This window comes from Callithrix jacchus, chromosome X (assembly GCF_049354715.1).
Source record: "Callithrix jacchus isolate 240 chromosome X, calJac240_pri, whole genome shotgun sequence".
NCBI classification, from domain to species: domain Eukaryota; kingdom Metazoa; phylum Chordata; class Mammalia; order Primates; family Cebidae; genus Callithrix; species Callithrix jacchus.
The window spans coordinates 3,650,623-3,669,540 of NC_133524.1; the positions used below are offsets into that span (position 1 = coordinate 3,650,623).

An 18,918-nucleotide genomic window follows, 5' to 3' on the forward strand; every position below is an offset into this window, starting at 1 on the left:
AGAACTTTATTTCTGACTTCATTTCATTGTTTACCCAGTCAACATTCAAGAGCCAGTTGTTCAGTTTCCATGAAGCTGTGCGGTTCTGGGTCGGTTTCTGTATTCTGAGTTCTAACTTGATTGCACTATGGTCTGAGAGGCTGTTTGTTATGAATTCAGTTGTTTTGCATTTGTTGAGCAGTGCTTTACTTCCAATTATGTGGTCAATTTTTGAGTAGGTGTGATGTGGTGCTGAGAAGAATGTATATTCTGTGGATTTGGGGTGGAGAGTTCTGTAAATGTCTATCAGGTTTGCTTGCTCCAGGTCTGAGTTCAAGCCCTGGATATCCTTGTTGATTTTCTGTCTGGTTGATCTGTCTAATATTGACAGTGGAGTGTTAAAGTCTCCCACTCTTATTGTGTGGGAGTCTAAGTCTCTTTGTAAGTCATTAAGAACTTGCCTTATGTATCTGGGTGCTTCTGCATTGGGTCCATATATGTTTAGGATCGTTAGCTCTTCTTGTTGTATCGATCCTTTTACCAGTATGTAATGGCCTTCTTTGTCTCTTTTGATCTTTGTTGCTTTAAAGTCTATTTTATCAGAGATGAGAATTGCAACTCCTGCTTTTTTTTGCTCTCCATTTGCTTGGTAAATCTTCCTCCATCCCTTTATTTTGAGCCTTTGTGTATCCTTGCATGTGAGATGGGTTTCCTGGATACAGCACACTGATGGGTTTTGGATTTTTATCCAATTTGCCAGTCTGTGTCTTTTGATTGGTGCATTTAGTCCATTTACATTTAGGGTTAATATTGTTATGTGTGAATTTGATATTGCCATTTTGATGCTAAGTGGCTGTTTTGCCTGTTAGTTGTTGTAGAATCTTCATTATGTTGATGCTCTTTAACTTTTAGTGTGATTTTGGAATGGCTGGTACTGGTTGTTCTTTTCTATGTGTAGTGCCTCTTTTAGGAGCTCTTGTAAAGCAGGCCTGGTGGTGACAAAATCTCTGAGTACTTGCTTGTTCGCAAAGGATTTTATTTTTCCTTCACTTCTGAAGCTCAGTTTGGCTGGATATGAAATTCTGGGTTGAAAGTTCTTTTCTTTAAGGATGTTGAATATTGGCCCCCACTCTCTTCTGGCTTGTAGTGTTTCTGCCGAGAGATCTGCTGTGAGTCTGATGGGCTTCCCTTTGTGGGTAACTCGACCTTTCTCTCTGGCTGCCCTTAGTATTTTCTCCTTTATTTCAACCTTGTTGAATCTGACGATTATGTGCCTTGGGGTTGCTCTTCTTGCAGAATATCTTTGTGGTGTTCTCTGTATTTCCTGCATTTGAGTGTTGGCCTGTCTTGCTAGGTGGGGGAAGTTTTCCTGGATGATGTCCTGAAGAGTATTTTCCAGCTTGGATTCATTCTCTTTGTCCCCTTCTGCTACACCTATCAAACGTAGATTAGGTCTTTTCACGTAGTCCCACATTTCTTGGAGACTTTGTTCATTCCTTTTTGCGCTTTTTTCTCTTATCTTGGTTTCTCGTTTTATTTCATTGAGTTGGTCTTCGACTTCAGATAATCTTTCTTCTGCTTGGTCCATTCGGCTATTGAAACTTGTGCATGCTTCGCGAAGTTCTCGTATTGTGTTTTTCAGCTCCTTTAATTCATTCATATTCCTCTCTAAGTTATCCATTCTTGTTATCATTTCCTCATATCTTTTTTTAAGCTCCTTAGTTTCTTTGCATTGATTTAATACATGTTCTTTTAGCTCACAAAAGTTTCTCATTATCCACCTTCTGAAGTCTAATTCCGTCATTTCGTCACAGTCATTCTCCATCCAGCTTTGCTCCCTTGCTGGTGAGGAGTTTTGGTCCTTTCTAGGAGGCGAGGTGTTCTGGTTTTGGGTGTTTTCCTCCTTTTTTCGCTGGTTTCTTCCCATCTTTGTGGGTTTATCTTCTTGTCGTCTGCATAGTTGCTGACTTTTCGATTGGGTCTCTGAGTGGACACCCAGATTGTTGATGATGAAGTATTTCTGTTACTTGGTTTTCCTTCTACCAGCCTAGCCCCTTCACTGTACGATTGCTGAGGTCCACTCCAGGCCCTGCTTGTCTGGGGTGCACCTCTAGCAGCTGTGGCACAGTGAGGGATGCTACTCGTTTCTTTTTCTGCTATCGTAGTCCCAGGATGATGCCTGCCAAATGTCAGTCTTTTGGATATAGAGGGGTCAGGGAGCTGCTTGAGGAGACAGTCTGTACTTTTTTGGAGCTGTGATCTCTGGTGTTCATTCAGGGCTGTTAGGCTGCTATGTTTGATTCTGCTGCAACAGAGCTCATTAAAAAAAAAACCTTTTTTTCTCAAATGCTCTGTGTTGGGGGGTTCGGGCTTTATTTTTCGATGTCCGATGAGGTGTCCTGCCCAGCTAGAAGGCAGACTAGCCACTGTTTGGCTGCCGAGTCTCCCCCCTGCTGTTGTGTGATTCGCCCTGTTCCTGCAGGCTCTGCTGTGGTCTCCACCACGCCCTGCGGCGGAGACTCTTCATTGTAGCGTGTTGCCTCGGCAACGGCAGGCTGCGTCAGCAGTGGGCGTGTATCTCAGTAGGGACGGGTTGCCTCAGCAACAGCTGGCTGCGTCAGCAGTGGGCGTGTATCTCAGTAGGGACGCGTTGCCTCCGCAATCGCAGGCTGCGTCCGCAGTGGGCGTGTATCTCAGTTGGGGTGGGTTGCCTCGGTAGTGGTGGACGCCCCTCCCCCACAGAGCGTCTCGGACCCTCTGCTCGGGATAGTTTGAAATCACGGTTTTGTTCGTCCCACCGGGTATCCCAAACGATCTGTCCCTGCAATCCCCTGGGCTGGCCTACTGTCCAAGTCTCGTTCAGTCTCAAGTCCAGCCCTCTCAAGTCTCAGGTTGCCGGTTCAACAGGGCACCCGGACAAGCGCGCCCTGTGGGGACTCCTGGGTAGGGCCGGCTGCCGCCGCCCCTGCTTCCAGCTTTGCCAGGCAGACCTACTGCCTGGTGTCCCGTGTCTTTTTTATACTTGGGAGTTTCCCCGTTCTGTGGGCAACAAAGATCAGTCTGGAAATGCAACTCCGACTCACTGTTTGCGGATTCAACGAGAGCTCCAATCCTGGGTTGTTCTCACAGTGCCATCTTGAGTCCTCCCTCCCCTTATGATTTTCTTAATGACATTTTCTTTTCTTTAGCTTGCTTTAGTATAAGAATACAGTATTTAATACATTTAACACATAAAATATGTGCTAATCAACTGTTTATGTTATCAGAAATGTTTGCAGTCAAAAGTAGGTTATTAGTAGTTATGTTCTGGGAGAGTCAAAAGTTATAGGTGGATTTTTTTTTTTTTTTTTTTTTGAGAGACGGGGTTTTGCTGTTGTTGCCCAGGCTGGAGTGCAGTGGTATGATCTTGGCTCACTGCAACCTCTGCCTCCTGGGTCCAAGCCATTCTTCTGCAAGTAGCTGGGAGTACAGATGCATGCCACCATGCTTGGCTAATGTTTGCATTTTAAATAGAGACGGGTTTCATTATGTTGGCCAGGCTGGTTTTGAACTCCTGACCTCCAGTGATCCACCTGCCTTGGCCTCCCAAAGTGCTGGAATTACAGGTGTGAGCCACCATGCTTGGCCTACAGGTGGATTTTTGACTGCATGGGGGATTGGCACCCCTAACTCCCACATTGTTCAAGAGTCTACTATACATTAATATACTACTGGGGTGTGTGTATTATTGTAATACTCTGAGTGTTGGAGAAGGTACACAATTTTTTGCCTCCTCTCTCTTACCTGTTATGAAAACAGGGATCCTGACCCCTGGGCTATTTCCCATTTAGAAATCAAATTAATTGAAAAATTAATTTGGGTCTCAACTCCTGAAAGGAGAAGTTACAGATCATAACAAAAACTGGTGAATCTCACAAAAGCAAGCATGAAAAGACTCATGGCAATGAGTTTAACAAGAAGGTGACACTACTGTAAATTCCCACTCATTCCAAATTCCTGTGACTGGGAAGTTCATGCAGCTGAAATTTGTCTTCTGTCCTTCATCTGAAAGAACAGTTACACAAATCCCCAAAATCTGGTTAAAAGGTGTGTTGGAGGCATTCTACACAACCATTGTAAGGTTGAGTAGAATTAAGTATCCAATGCAATGGACACCTATAATGGTAATTCTGAGCTACTGTAAGAGAGTGTATAGAACAATAACAAATTTGAATATAATTAAATATAAACATAAATATATGCAATGGTGACCTGAGCTGGGTATAATGTAACTGTGATTTGGGAATAGCACATCTGTAATAAAAGAAACAGAAGACGCTATGTCTCTGCTCCATCTCTTAAGCTGTATCTTCTTCCTGAAGCAACTTGTGGCTCTATCATGTGGTTTTCACATGAAAAATGATAAAAGTAAACTATTTGAACTTTCTTAGCTAATATGCTCAATGGATGAATGAATAGATAGATGATAGATAAATAGATGATGGATAGAGAGATTAGATAGACGATTAATAGATATATGATAGATAGATAGATACAGATGAGGTTTTGACAGGTAGGAAAATAGGTAGATAGATGATAGATGGATGAGTAGATAGATAAGAGATGGATTGATTAAAATAGAAAACATTGATGATAGATAATAGATACAGATGAATAGAGAGATGATAGATGATAGACACATAAGATAAATACTAGGTAAGATAGATGAGATAAATAGATAATAGATACATAGATGGATATAGAGAGAGGTGAGAGTTGAATAGGTAGAGTAGTAGGTACATAGATTGATAGATGGATGAGTAGATAGATGATAGATGGATAAAAATGGAAGAGATAGAGATACATATGAGATAGATAATGATAGACACACTAATAAATCTAACAGATATCACATATGATATGAATTTATACTTACACTGACATCCACACAGTTGAGGCGCTCGCGTAGAGGAATAGTTAGATGTTAGCAATTTGTATTGAGTTACAATTGTACTTTGTATATTTAAGTGTCATAAGCCAAATTCTAAATAACCTAATCCCTTTAAAATTCTCAGTTCACTAGAATCCTGAGTTAAAAAGAACTGACAACCCTCCAATTCCAAATCATTTCTCGAGAGTAATGATGCGTTTGAGAGAAACCCACAGCCTCCCTGACAGAGGAAACTTCTCCACTGCATTCCCTGGAAGTAGGCAGTCTTTGGGGCCCTCATTTGCCTCGAGCTAATGATTTTGTTCTCTTGGTTTGCTCATGGGGGAAGCAATTGTTACAAATCAGTGAGTTCTAGCTTTATGCACTGAATCTGGAGATCCAACACATTTGAAAAATTAGTTTTGAAGCTGACCTCACTCAACTGTGCCGGCCTCGGCAGAGGCTGTGGTTAGATGCTGGTCCTGCTCACATAGATGTGCCAGATGGAAAAACAATCAAAGTCCTTTCAACAAACCGAGAAGCGGTGACCCAGATACAAAGAATGAGTATTCATTTCCAGTGTCCGCTGGTGACTCACCTCATTCCGTTATTGGTCAGAGCCTTCCCGTTCTGAGGCAGCGCCCTGGCAAAGGCGGGGTTCTGGAAGGACAGGGCTTGCCTGGGAGATAGTGATTCAGGAATCAGACCGGGGGGCCAGTATTGGGTAATCGTATCACTCTACCCTCAGCGTGAGTTAGAAAATCATTGCATTCTTCAACTTCTGCAGCGCATCTTCATTCTCTGCTGTGTGCCTGCGCGTGAGCGCGCGCGTGTGTGTGTGTGTGTGTGTGAGAGAGAGAGAGAGAGAGACAGAGCGAGAGAGAGAGAGAGAGAGAGAGAGTGTCTTACTGTGTGACCCAGGCTGGAGTGCAGTGGCACAATCTCTGCTCACTGCAGCTTTGACCTCCTGTGCTCAAGCGATCCTCCCACCTCAGCCTCCCCAGTGGCTGGGACTACAGGTGCAAACCATCACGCTTGACTAATTGTTTTGCATTTTTTGTTGAGACAGGGATTTGTTATGTTGCCCAGGCTGATCTTGAACTCCTAAGTTCAAGCAGTCTATGTGCATCGGCCTCCCAAAATGCTGCGATTACAGGCATGAGCCACCACACCCAGCCACCATTCTCTGCTTTTCACTTGAGTAGATGCATTTACAAGCAAGGGTGGGCTCTGACACAGAAAGCTCTTGCCCAATTCTACAAACAGAAAAATGATAAGGAATGAGTATTCACAGTATCTTGAATACAGTGGATCATCTGGTTTTTGGTTTTTTGTTTTTGAAACAGAATTTTGCTCTGTTGTCCAGTCTAGAATGCAGTGGTATAATCCTAGCTCATTGTAGCCTCGACCTCCTGGGCTCAAGTGATCCTCCCACCTCAGCCTCCCGAGTAGATGGAAGTGCAGGTATGCAGTAGCACACCTGGCTATTTTCTTTTTAAAATTTTTTGTAGACACAGGGTCTCACTATGTTACCCAAGCTGGTCTCAAACCCCTGGGCTCAAGCAATCCTCCTGCCTTGGCCTTCCAAAGTGCTGGGTTTACAGGCATGAGCCACCACTCCCAGACCCGGTTTTTTCTAACATCCGTTCCTTTGACACTCGTTTATTAGGAGAACGCATTTATTCCTTAGGGCTGCCGTAACAAATTGCCATCAACATAGGGGCTTCCAACAATACACATATTGAACCCACAATTACTTTTGTACCAGCCTAATACATCTCTCACGGTTCTGGAAGCTGAAAGTCCTGAATCAGTATCATTGAGTCGAAGTCAAGGTGTCTACATGGTTGCGCTCCCTCGGAAAGCCCTGGGGGAGGATCCTTCCTTATCTCCTCCAGCTTCTGGTGGCTTCATGGTCATCACTCCGATCCCCAAGGCCAGCCTCTCTGAATTCTCTCTGTGCTCGGTCTCGCATCATCATCTCTGTGGGTGGGTTAGATCTCCCTGTGTCTTCCTCACATTAGGATCCAGTTCTGGCAATTTAGGAGTCACCACTTCTTAGTTTGTTGAAAGTACTTTTATTTTTATTTCCACCTGGCCTAGCTATTTGAGCAGAACCAGCATCTCTCCCACAGCCTCTGCCAAGGCCTGCCCAGGTGAGTGAAGTCAGTCCCCCAAAAATAATTTTCCAAATGTGTCGGAACTCCAGATTCAGCGCACAAAGCCAGAACTCATTGACTCATCATCTGGTTGCTTCCCCCTACAGGCAGGACCATCTGCTCATTTCAAGATCTGTACCTTACACACATCGGCAAAAATCCCTTTTTCAAATAAGGTTCCATTCACAGGGTGTAGAGACAAACAGCTGATCTGTGTGGGGAATATTATTCAGACTATGGCAAGGAATGAGTTGTCACCATTTTGGAAGGATACATTTTTCAAAATAATTTCAACTTTTATTTCAGATTCAGAGGGTACTTGTGCAGGATTTTTTCCTGGGTACATTGCGTGAAGCTGAGGTTTGGGGTACAACTGATCCTGTCACCCATATAGTGAGCATAACACCCAATAAGCATTTTTTCAACCCTTGCTGCCATCCCTCCCTCCTCGTTCTAGTAATTCCTAGTGTCTATTGTTACCAGGAATGATGCATTTTTAAATGGATATCTGTCCCAGCTATCCCTGGGAAAGACTGGGAGTGCGGTTACATTGTGGTCAGCAATGTAATCCTGTTTCTCCACTGGAAAATAAAGACATGGTGTTAAAACTGAAAGAGACCTTGGGAATCTTCCCCTTAGAGCTTAAAAATATGTCAGCCAGGTCCAAGGAGGTCAGAAGGACCAAATGGGGCCAATCCCCCGCCCCCCGCCAGCATCTCCTCCACCCATGCTGTCTGCCCAAGAGAAAATCAAATTATCTTTTGCTGTAGCCAAACTCCCCTCAATTATCCTCTCTTCCACTTTTGTTCTGTTCTTTTCCCTCCTGGAAGACGGAATGAGCCTTTACTGCATGCGAATTGTTGGCCTTCTTACCAGCCCGGGTCCTGACACATGGGCTGTGCCTGAGGAGCCTTTGGAGCCTTTTGCAGGAGGACAGCCGTACCAGCTTGAAGGAGACTCCTCTCAAGAGGCAAAAGAGCACTGAACAAGCTCACGTTCAAGTGGTTCCAAAGTACCAATGAAAGTGGGGGGCAAATCCCAGCCCTCCAAGTAGAGAAAGAGCGTTCTCCAGCTATTTGAACACCGGTAACAAGAAAGCTTTGACATAACTAGCTTCTCCCAAACGAGCAAATCAATACTCTTACTAAAGTAAGAAACATGAATAAACACGAGAGAATTCCAACGCAACTCAAGGGGATCAACTTTTTTCTTTAACTTTTCACATCAGCAGCTTTCAAATTCTGTCAATTTAGCATCTAAAAAACACTGACCCATGTTCAGCATATCCATGTGCAATCAAGGTGCTGCCATCAAACATCATATGATTCTTTTCATAGTTTGATAAAAATAATTCTGTTATAGAGCATGGGGCATTTGAGATAGACCTATGAATTCCTTTTTTATTAATGTTTTGTATATTTTTCATATTTCCGGATAGTTTCCCCCAATGACATTGGTAATTCTGTTTTGTTTTGTTTTTTAAATGATAAAGAGAGTTTAGCTTACACCCTTAGGTCTCAGCAAACTCCCTTGGTGATGGTGAGAGAAACTTTCCATCATTAACAAAAAGCATATGCTGAGGTTTAGATGATGTCAATCCGATTCCTGTGGAATGATGGGATTTGGGAGTTCTGTGCAGTTTAAAAAAAAAAAAGAGCCTTATAGTTTACTCAGAACCACAATTTACACCAAGGGGAACAGAGGAGAATAAAAGACCATTAATAAGAATCTCTTCTCATTATATCAGAGGATATGAGGCAATGACTAATAGGAACAGATACAGCTTATATGTATGGTGTTATTGTGATGGAATGTGTAGCATCACCCATGGCAAGCCATATTCGTCTTAGATACAAGGCTATTATCATATTCTCAGGGGAATCTTTATCTCCAGGGTATTAGGTTCATTCCTCCCTCCCAAAACCCTGCTCTGCTCACCCATTCTAATCTCCCTGTTGGCCCCTTCGTTGGTCATGTCTTGACCACAGACACCACCTGACCAGGCTAACACTCATGTCCTCCTCCTCCTGCTCACAATGAGGTAGCTCACTGGCATTCTCTTAGACTCTCTCTTCTCCTTTTCTTTCAACAACTTTACATGAATCAAAGATGCCAGATGGTGCTAATCATTTTTAGAAAAAAAAAAAAAACACACACACACAGCAGATGTTCTCAGACTTTCCTTCCTTCACTAAGAAGTTTTCTCTTGACCTGCCTCTTTCCCAAAAGCGACCATCCACTCTCTCTTCTTCCCATCACTAGCAAATATCTTTACCCACGGACCACACTCATTTTCTCCCATGGGTCTTGGCTCCAGCCATCTTCATTGCTCTGTGATGCTGCCCTTGGAAACATGGTTGAGGTCTCATTTCCAACCCAGAAATCCATTCTCAAGAGTTTCTCTTATTTCAGCTTCTGCCTTCTCTCCCCTCTGAAATCTATCCTCCCCTGGTTTCCACAGTGTCCTCCTTGCTTCTTCCTGGTAGTGCTCATACTTCCCATATCTATCATTATATTTTATTGTTTTCTCTTCTCCACATACCCATATTTGTAAGAATTTATACTTGGTCCCTTCCTTTTTCTTTGAGACCTCATATACTTGTGCTCCATTAAACATCTCCCATACACACATGGCTCCCAAGTCTTTAGCTTTTCCCTAGTGAGGCTTAAATTGTCATTGATCTACTGAATCTGTTTACTTGGATGCCTGTATTTAACTCCAACTCATATTTATTAGCCCCTCACCTCATCTTAGTGCATTGTATGCTGCTGTCACAAATTACCACAGACCAGGTAACTTACAAAGAAAAGAAATTTATTCTCCCACAGTTCTGGAGTCTGGGAAGTCCAAAAACAAGGTACCAGGGGTCAGGACTTGTTCTCCTAGTGTACAGGATGGTGCCTTGAATGCTGGGGGCAAAGGTTGTATCTTCATGTGGCAAAGGAGCAATGGGGAGTTGTCAAGGGGAGAGACAGAGGAAGAGAGAGACAGGAGAACCCACCCCCACCCAAACTCTTCTTATAGTGGAGCCCTCATGACCTAAACACCTCCCATTAGGCTCTGCCTCCCCAAACTTACGTCGGAAGTTATGTATCCAACACATGCATTTTGGAGGGGACAAAAACCTTCAAACCATAGCATTCCCTTCATCCCCAGTGTACCACCATTCCATGTCATATCTCAAGGAGTCACTGTTTATCCATGTGAGAAATCAAGGCCACATTTTTTAGTTTCCCTGTCCAATTGTCATCCTCACATTAGACCTGGCAAAATGTTCCCCCAAGTCTGTGGATAACTTCCCTCACCAGTCTTTCCCTTGCTCCTTAGTCCCTCTGCCGTTTTCCTGGTTTAACTCATTATCTCCCTGAAGACTAACATAGAAACTGGTAACTCCCATTCTCTCCTTTGTATTTTTTTGTCATAGAACCCCCACCCCCCCCGCCAAAGTTTTTGTTGGGCACATGTCTGCCCTTATAGGAATACCTTTCCCCAGCATCCCTTGCAGGTAGTGGCAGCAAGTGACCAAGGCATCCGTGAGCTATGAGAAGAATGGGCTGGCCCTCTGCTGCCTTTTTTTCCCCTGAGAGCTAGTTTCTATAGGTATTGTTTGATGGGCAAGTATACCCTTTGGTATAGCAAAGATGGCAATGAAAGCTAGGTCCCCTGAAAAGACTTTCCTGTGTGCCTACTAAGCCACATTGGACCTATACTTAGAAACAACCTTATTTCTCATTGGAAGCTTATATTGCCATCATCATCATCATCACCATTACCATCACCGTTATCATCATCACCATCATCATGATCACCATCACCATCATCACCATCATCATCATCACCATCAAGACTTCATCAACATCACCATCATCACCATTTCCATCATCACCATCAATGCCATCATCATCACCATTATCATAACAATCATCACCTCCTCATCAGCACCATCACCATTACCATCATCTTCACCATCACCATCATCACCATTATCATCATCACCATCACCATCATTACCATCACCATCACCATCATTACCATCACCATTACCATCATCACCATCATCATCACCATCACCATCATAACTGTCATCACCATCATTATCACCATCATCATCATCACCATCATCACTATCACCATTATCATCACCATCACCATCATCACCATCATTATCACCATTATCATCACCACCATCATCACCATCATTACTGTCATAATCATCACCATCACCATTACCATCATCTTTGCCATCACCATCATCATCGCCATCACCATCATCACCATCACCATCATCACCATCATTATCACCATTATCATCACCACCATCATCACCATCATTACTGTCATAATCATCACCATCATCACCATTACCATCATCTTTGCCATCACCATCATCATCGCCATCACCATCATCACCATCACCATCATCACCACCATCATCATCACCATCATCATGACTATCATCACAATCACCGTCATGATCATCACCATCATGATCATCACCATCCTCACCATCCCTATCATCTAAATTTCCTACTTTATTTAGAAGTCCTTGGTTTTCCCCTAATATCCTCTTTGTGTTCCAGCATTTTCCAAGATCTTGCATTACATTTAGTTATCACATCTCTTTATACTTCTCCTGGATGAGACAATTTCTTAGACATTCTTTGTTTTTGATGACCTTGACAGTCTTGAGCACACAACTTGGCAGGTATTTTCTAGGATATCCCTCAATTAGCATCTGTAGATCTTTTTTCATGATCAGACTGGGATTACAGGTTTTGGTGAGGAAAACCATGGAAGTAAAATGCCATGTTCATTGTATCATATCAAGAGTGCCTTCAAGGACCTACCAGCGGGGATTATGGTAATGGACAGTAAAAGCTGTCATTGGCAGTTTCCAAATTAAGGTTATTTCCTTTTCTTTTCTTTTTTGCTTGTTCAGCCTCTCATAAGCCAACACATTAAGATTGCAGTATATATCACCACCTAGATTTAATTGCATTTGGAGAATTAAGGTAGAGGCTTATGTCATATTTTGGATGCTGTGGACTGATAAGTACTAGTGAAGGCACCCATAAGGAATAAACTTTTCCCCAATGTCCAAGTTGGACTCAAATCATATTGTTTATGCACTAACATGAAGAGTAAGCCCTGAATAATAAAAAGAAGTAGAAGGAGAGAAAGGAGAAGGAAAAGAGAAAAAGTAGATGAAGGGAGAGGAGGCAAAGAGAAGGAAGAAGAGGAGAAAGAGGAAGGAAAAAGGGAGAAAGATAAAAATTTTAAGGTCAATCTCCCCCTAATGGATTAGACACAAAATTTCTTCCACAGAAGGGTAAGTCTGCAAAGAACTGAAGCCCTCAGGTAATGGCTCTCACTGCCTCTGAACCACAGTTCACTTTGCAAAGGGAAAGGCTATGAACCCAAGTAGAGACAGGACAAGTTTGTTCTGTGTTTGACTTGTTTTCAACAGCATTCTGCCCATGAATGCCAGTCTCTTCCCACCATGCGCTTGCTCCAATTCCAGGTTGAGGAGTCAGTCTAAGCAAACTTTCTTCATACTTTCTACCATCAGCCCAGCCACAGGCAGATTATGTACAGTCATTTATTCAACATTTATCTTATCAGCAAGTCTCCTTCCTGCCTTCCTCCTACCTTGTGCAATATTGAATCTCTGCATTTCTATTTCCCACTTAAGTTTGGATTTTCCAGCAAGATCCATGCATCCAGGCATTAACGTGAGTTGTCAGCAAGTAGTGGAGGCAGAGTGAATGCTGAAGGGCCCCAGAGCTCCCTGAAGCTGAGCCCCTTGGCTTGCCAAAATGCTCTCATATCCTGTTTTGCATGCCATGTGTTAGGCAGTGCAATTTCCATCTAGTGGAGATACAGCTGTTTGTATCAGTTGCAAACCAGCTAAAGACACGCAGCCCCAGCTTCTGCAGAAATTGGCTAGGATGCGAGTTAAACTGTCCCAATTTGCTAATGAACATACAGAGGGAAAAAATCTTTTCAGCTTGGCTGGTTAGTTGCAAAATATGTCATTTTCTCATTCACATAATTGTTGGGCATGATCAAGTGGAAAATATAACTATTTTTAAGGTACTCTTTTTCCCTATAATGGTGACTCTTTAAGGGTACACATCAGAAAGATACATCTGGGATTTTTTTTAATAGGTAGTTAAGATTTTCTCCCCTCCCCCAGACCTACCGAAAAAGAATAGAGTGCATGAATTTTGCGAATGTTCTCCCTGGAATTTTGATTTATAATCCTGGATAAGAACTTTGCTTGAAAGCAGTGGGTGACTGGGTTTCGAGCTGCTTCCAACACTGAAGTTTAGAATTCTATGAAGCTTTAAATTTGAATGGAGTGAAAAAAAACAGACATCCATTAATATCAATAAACAGCTGCACATTAGGAAAGTAGATACAATCCTAAACTAAAATATCTCTTTATTTTTGCTTCCTGGCATGAGTGCATTGGCCTCAGAAATAGTCTCTATGGAAGCCAACATGTGGCCCCTACTGTGTTTATCCATCCCACTTCCTCCTCCGCCTGCTCTCCAAATATCTTTTGCATTACTCTCCTCAACCCACTAAGTGATTTCTGCTCATCTCTCTTTCTGCTCAACCTCAAAAAAGAACGTTTTATATTGGATTATGGTGATCAGAGAACCTGTGAAGACCCTATGGTTTATAGCACATGTATGCCATCATTACTGTCATCACACAGGCCTGATGTTTCTGTAGCTGAGTGATCTATAGCTATAGATATAGCTATAGATGACCAAACAATCAATGAGCTCACTGCTCAATGCACACGGAGGCTAATACCATGACACTGGCTTTTGACAAAAGAAAAGCTTTATTGTGAGTCACCCGGAAAAGAGACAAGAGGTAATGCTCAAATGTGTCTCTATGAGCTGAGCTTTTGGTCAGGTTTTATAAGCACAAAGTAATTCAACAAGATCTGATTGGACCTTGGAATGAAGTGATGCCATGAGGCATGATCTGATTGGATCTTGCCATGGGGTGATATCAGGAGGCACGATCTGATTGGCTCTTGCCATAGGGTGATGTCAGGGTTCAATCTGATTGGATTCTGTATCCTGACATGTGGCATCTGCTTCTTAGTTCAGCCCCTACTCCTCAGTTAGCTTTCTCTCAAGTTGCATGCTTGGTTCACCTGGGCACATTCAGATTACATGATTCTCAATGTGGGGGTTCATGGCAACTGAAGAACAAATCACAATTTCGTTACATGAAAGTTGAGCCAGATTTGTCTGATGCCGTTTATATATATATAATAGTATGTACACACATATGTATACATATATACACACACATATAGTTTCATGTTACTTAATTGGTCACCTCTCAGGTGTCATTTGTTTCAGTTCATAAACCATAAAAAAGATAAACTTTATAAGGATGTCTATTGAATAGAGACAGCACCTTTAGCTCCTAGACTTTGGAAATCACATGAATTTTATTATTAGTATAAGAAAGAAACAGAATAACTTGGACTATGCTACCATTACAAGAAAACCAGAGAGATTAAGAAAGAAGAGTGCAAGGCTGTTATCTGGACATCCACCGAGGGTGGCCAACCACCTAGTTCCCTCAAAACTTAGGGGTTCAGTGCTAAACACACCCTGGGATGTGGACATTCAATGCTAAAACCAAGAAAACCACAGGCAGAAAAACAAAGTGAGACCTACGGTGGCCCCAGCTCACTGCCGTGAGAGCATTTCCAGGCTGTGACTTGAAGGCAGAAGCTAAGAGAAACCTGGAAAACTCCCTGAGTTGAGGAAATGTAGCTGAGAGAATGGCCCAACCATAAATCAACCTACTAGAAAACGTCTCGCCATCAGAATTCTCAAAACATCAAAGCGACATACCTTTGAGATAAGAGATTCTGAAAATTTTCAAACACAGCTGGGTCAACTGTTGCTTCTACCCCTGAAAACCCTAATGTAAGATGTTTGTAGTGTGCATCGGGCTGTTTTCTAGTCAATGCAAAACGCTGAGCCAGCTCAAACACTGTCAGATTTACACTATTGAGTTTTAAATGACTTCTTTTAACAAGTTAGATATATTGTGTAATAGTCCATCGACTATTTTGAGGGGAACAAAAGAATGCAAACTCAATTTGATGGACTTTAAAAAAAATCATTATAGGTCAGGCATGGTGGCTCACACCAGTAATCCCAGCACTTTGGGGTGCCAAGGTACAAGGATTGCTTGAGCCCAGCAGTCTGGGCAACATAGCAACACCCCATCTCAAAAAATTAAAATTGAATTAAAAATTGAAACATGAAAAATTTTTTTAATCATTGTAATTCTATCCCGAAAAGATACAAATCAAACCCAACATGAGTAATTCACCTATTAAATAACTTAGTACAGTGCCATTAAATGGGAAACTAGGTCTATACTGAGATAATCGAATTATAGTTCATGCTTTGCTTTCTGATGTTGGGTTGTTTCAAAAGAAAGACATTTTTACATAAAACATCCAGATAATTATAGTTAATTTGAATTTGACATATTTGATTTTGTTTGTAGATAACAATGTTTACTTTTGTTTAGTTACTGTAAACCTAAGTCTATAAACAAAGAAGATGCCTTCAAGACTATCCATCTATGAATTAAAATTATTTACTTTAGCAAGACTAAGCAGAAAAAGAACTTAGCATATGCTATAGTGGATGTGTCTTGTTCCTTTAGTGGTATTTCTTACTATTGGAGTTTCTTTGCACTCAATTTATTTGGGATTTAGAAAATGGAGCCTTAGCTCCATGGGAAGCATGGGAAGAAAGAAAGCCTTTACATTCTCCGTATGTATAACAAAGATGTGTATTTCAAGCATATAGATGCTTTTCTGCAACAAAAAAAATATAGTCTCAACGGGTTATCCAGACTGTCTTTATGTTCACCAAAGTGTTAGGCTATCCAAGAATAAAATTCCCCAAGCCCATTAACCTCATCCATTTTTTTCTGACTACAACATAAGCAACTCTTTCATGACATCACTAAATAACATACACATGTGCTCACAGTTGCAGATACATATTTCCTGGCTGTGTGCAAGACGAGGCACTGTTTGCACAGGATCCCTTAAGTAAAATGTCACATTCCACCTGCAGACATCTGCCTACCCAAATGTGGGTGTGCAGGCAGTATACGCTAAGAAAAAATCTGCTATAAACTGTCAGAAGACCAGACACACTGCAGACCTCAACAGCCTCCCGCCCTTAGGCAGCCGTTTCTACAAGAAATGATGTGCAGATTTTCCTACGCCCAAGAGCTATTGTAGACAGGCATGGTTCTCACACATTGCATCACTGTTCCCCAGTTGAGAATTAACTCTGTCTCAGTCCCATTCTAATGTCCCCAGCAGGTATATCAATGCTATGATTCCTCTCTGTTTATCACCAAATCACCAAATTACAGTAAACAAAAGTCAGATCACGCACTAAAGAGACTTCTCCACTCATAGCATGTCATTCTTTGAAAGTAAAGGGCTTTAAAAAAATAAGAATGTACACAATTTTGCATGCTAGCTTTTTCAGAAAACTTAAAACACGTGGTTACCCTAGAGGAAATGGTCACATTCTTCATTTCTGTCAGTGCCTATCAAGATTAAACTTCCTGGTTGGAGACTAGAAGATCGGATCAGAGCAGGAATACAAGGAAAGAGAACACAGGCGACTCAGACATTTCCAGTCACAGTAAGAAATGGCCTCTGGAATGGAACTCAGGTTAAAGACGAAATTCTGATAAAAAACCTCCACCAGTCCTGTCTCTAATTTTTTTTCCTGCCCAAAACCATGGGATTTCTCAGATCTCAGGCTGTGGCTGTCTTGGTCAGCTTGGGCTTCCACAACAAAACACCATATACTGAATGGCTTATAAACAGCAGACATTTATTGCTCACAGTTCTGGACTCTAGAAGCCCAAGATCAAGACATGGCAGACTTAGTGTCTGATATGGACTTCCTTCCTGGTTCATAGGCAGTGTCTTCTTGCTGTGTTCTCACACAATGGAAGGGACAAGGGAGCTCTCTGAGGTCCCTTTTATAAGGGCACTGATTTCATTTATGGGGCTCCACTCTCATGACCTTATCACCTCCCCAAAGCCCCAATTTCTAATACTATAACCTTGGGGGTTAGGATAAATTTGGAGAACACATGAACATTCAGACCATAGTAGTGGGGCAAAGGCCACAGTCAGGTGTCGCTTAACAACAGAGATATATTCCAAGAACTACATCCTTAGGCGCTTTTGTTATCATGTGAACATTGCAGAATGCACTTGCACAAGCCTGGATGCTCTAACCTACTACACATCTAGGCTACATGGTTTAGCCGGTGGCTCGTTGGCCACAAATCTGTATAACAGCTTACTGTACTGAATACTGTAGGCAATTGTAACACAATGGTAAATATTTCTGTATCTAAATTTATCCAAACATTAAAAGGTACAGTAAAAATATGGCATAAAATGGTACATTAGTATAGGGCAGATTAATAATAATTTTAAGAAATGACTGTGATATATGTAATATATATTGGAGGCTGCATGAGCTATGATTGTGCCACTGCACTCCAGCCTGGGTGACAGCAAAATCCTGTCAAAAGGAAAGGAAAGGAAAAGAGGAGAAGGGAAGGGAGGGGAGGGAGTGGGGGAGGGGAGGAAAGGGTGTTAATATCAGAGAATTTGACAGAGAGTGGGAAACCAGGAGAGAATAATTTGGAGTGGGAAAAAAAAAGGGAGAGAGCAGATACAAATGCAGTTTGCAAAAGAGCAAATCAGATAGTTTCTCCTCACAGCCAACTTGTAGATAAAATAGTGTCCCCTTGCTCTTTCTGGGGGTAATGAAAATTCCCACTCAGTAGGTGTTCTACTATTACAAGTTAGGTCTGGTAAAATGCCAGGGCTGTTTGCCTGTTGCCATAATTAAGTAGCCATTGACACTTGAGTAAGAATTAATAAATGAGTGAACTGTCAGCAAGTGGGTCATCAGAGCCTGGAATTACCAGGAGTTTATCTGCTAAAGGACAAGCTGGACTCCAAGAAGGGGTCAGTGGGAAACTGAACACAAGTCCCTCTCACACCAGGATTGTCCAGAGCACAGACTGACCTCTCCAAATCCACGATAGAAATCAGTGGCTTCTGAAGAGGAGTTCCGAATGATACTTTTCCCGAAGGATTTGGAACAGTCACTTTTTCATGTGTCATCCTCACTTGTGGGGACATGTGTGTGTGGCTTCATGATTGATTGCCTTCTGCAAACTCTGATTTGTTACACAAGTCTATGCTGGTTATTCTACAGAGGTGGTCCAATTCCCCATTTATTTACCCCTTTTTCTGCCGCGCTGCCATCCCTTATAATGAGCTTTACTTAAAAAAAAAAATGTGTCCATGCCATGAACCAAGCATAGGCACAGATGAAAAGCCAAGCTGGGATGAACAAGGGGTTGCTTTGTCCCTGGCTGATATGAGATGGGCACCACCAACCAGATGCCACTCTACCCACGTCAGGGACATAAAATGAGCTTCTTAGGGCAAACCAGAAGGGCACTCAAGGAGAGTCGGTGATATGGTTTGGATCTGTGTGCCCACCAAATCTCATGTGAAACTGTGTTCCCCAGTTTTGGAGGTGGGGCCTGAAGAGAGGTGATTGGCTCATAGGTGTGGCCCCTTCATGAATGGTTTAGCACCATCTGCTCATTGCTGTTCTCACAACAGTGAGTGAATGATCATGAAATCTTCCAACTGTTCAGAAGTACGTGGCACCTCCCCCATCTCTCTCTCTTCCTCCTGCTCCAATCACGTAACATGCCTGCTCCCCCTCCACCTCCCACCATGATTG

General features: G+C 42.3%; 1 non-coding gene across 1 annotated transcript; it reads right to left on the reverse strand.

Annotated features, from left to right (window-relative positions):
- Positions 1-18,457: 18,457 nt before the first annotated feature.
- Positions 18,458-18,592, reverse strand: LOC118150828 (small nucleolar RNA SNORA48). Its single transcript, XR_004738961.1, has one exon. It is a non-coding gene; the product is annotated as a small nucleolar RNA SNORA48 (small nucleolar RNA).
- Positions 18,593-18,918: the final 326 nt, after the last annotated feature.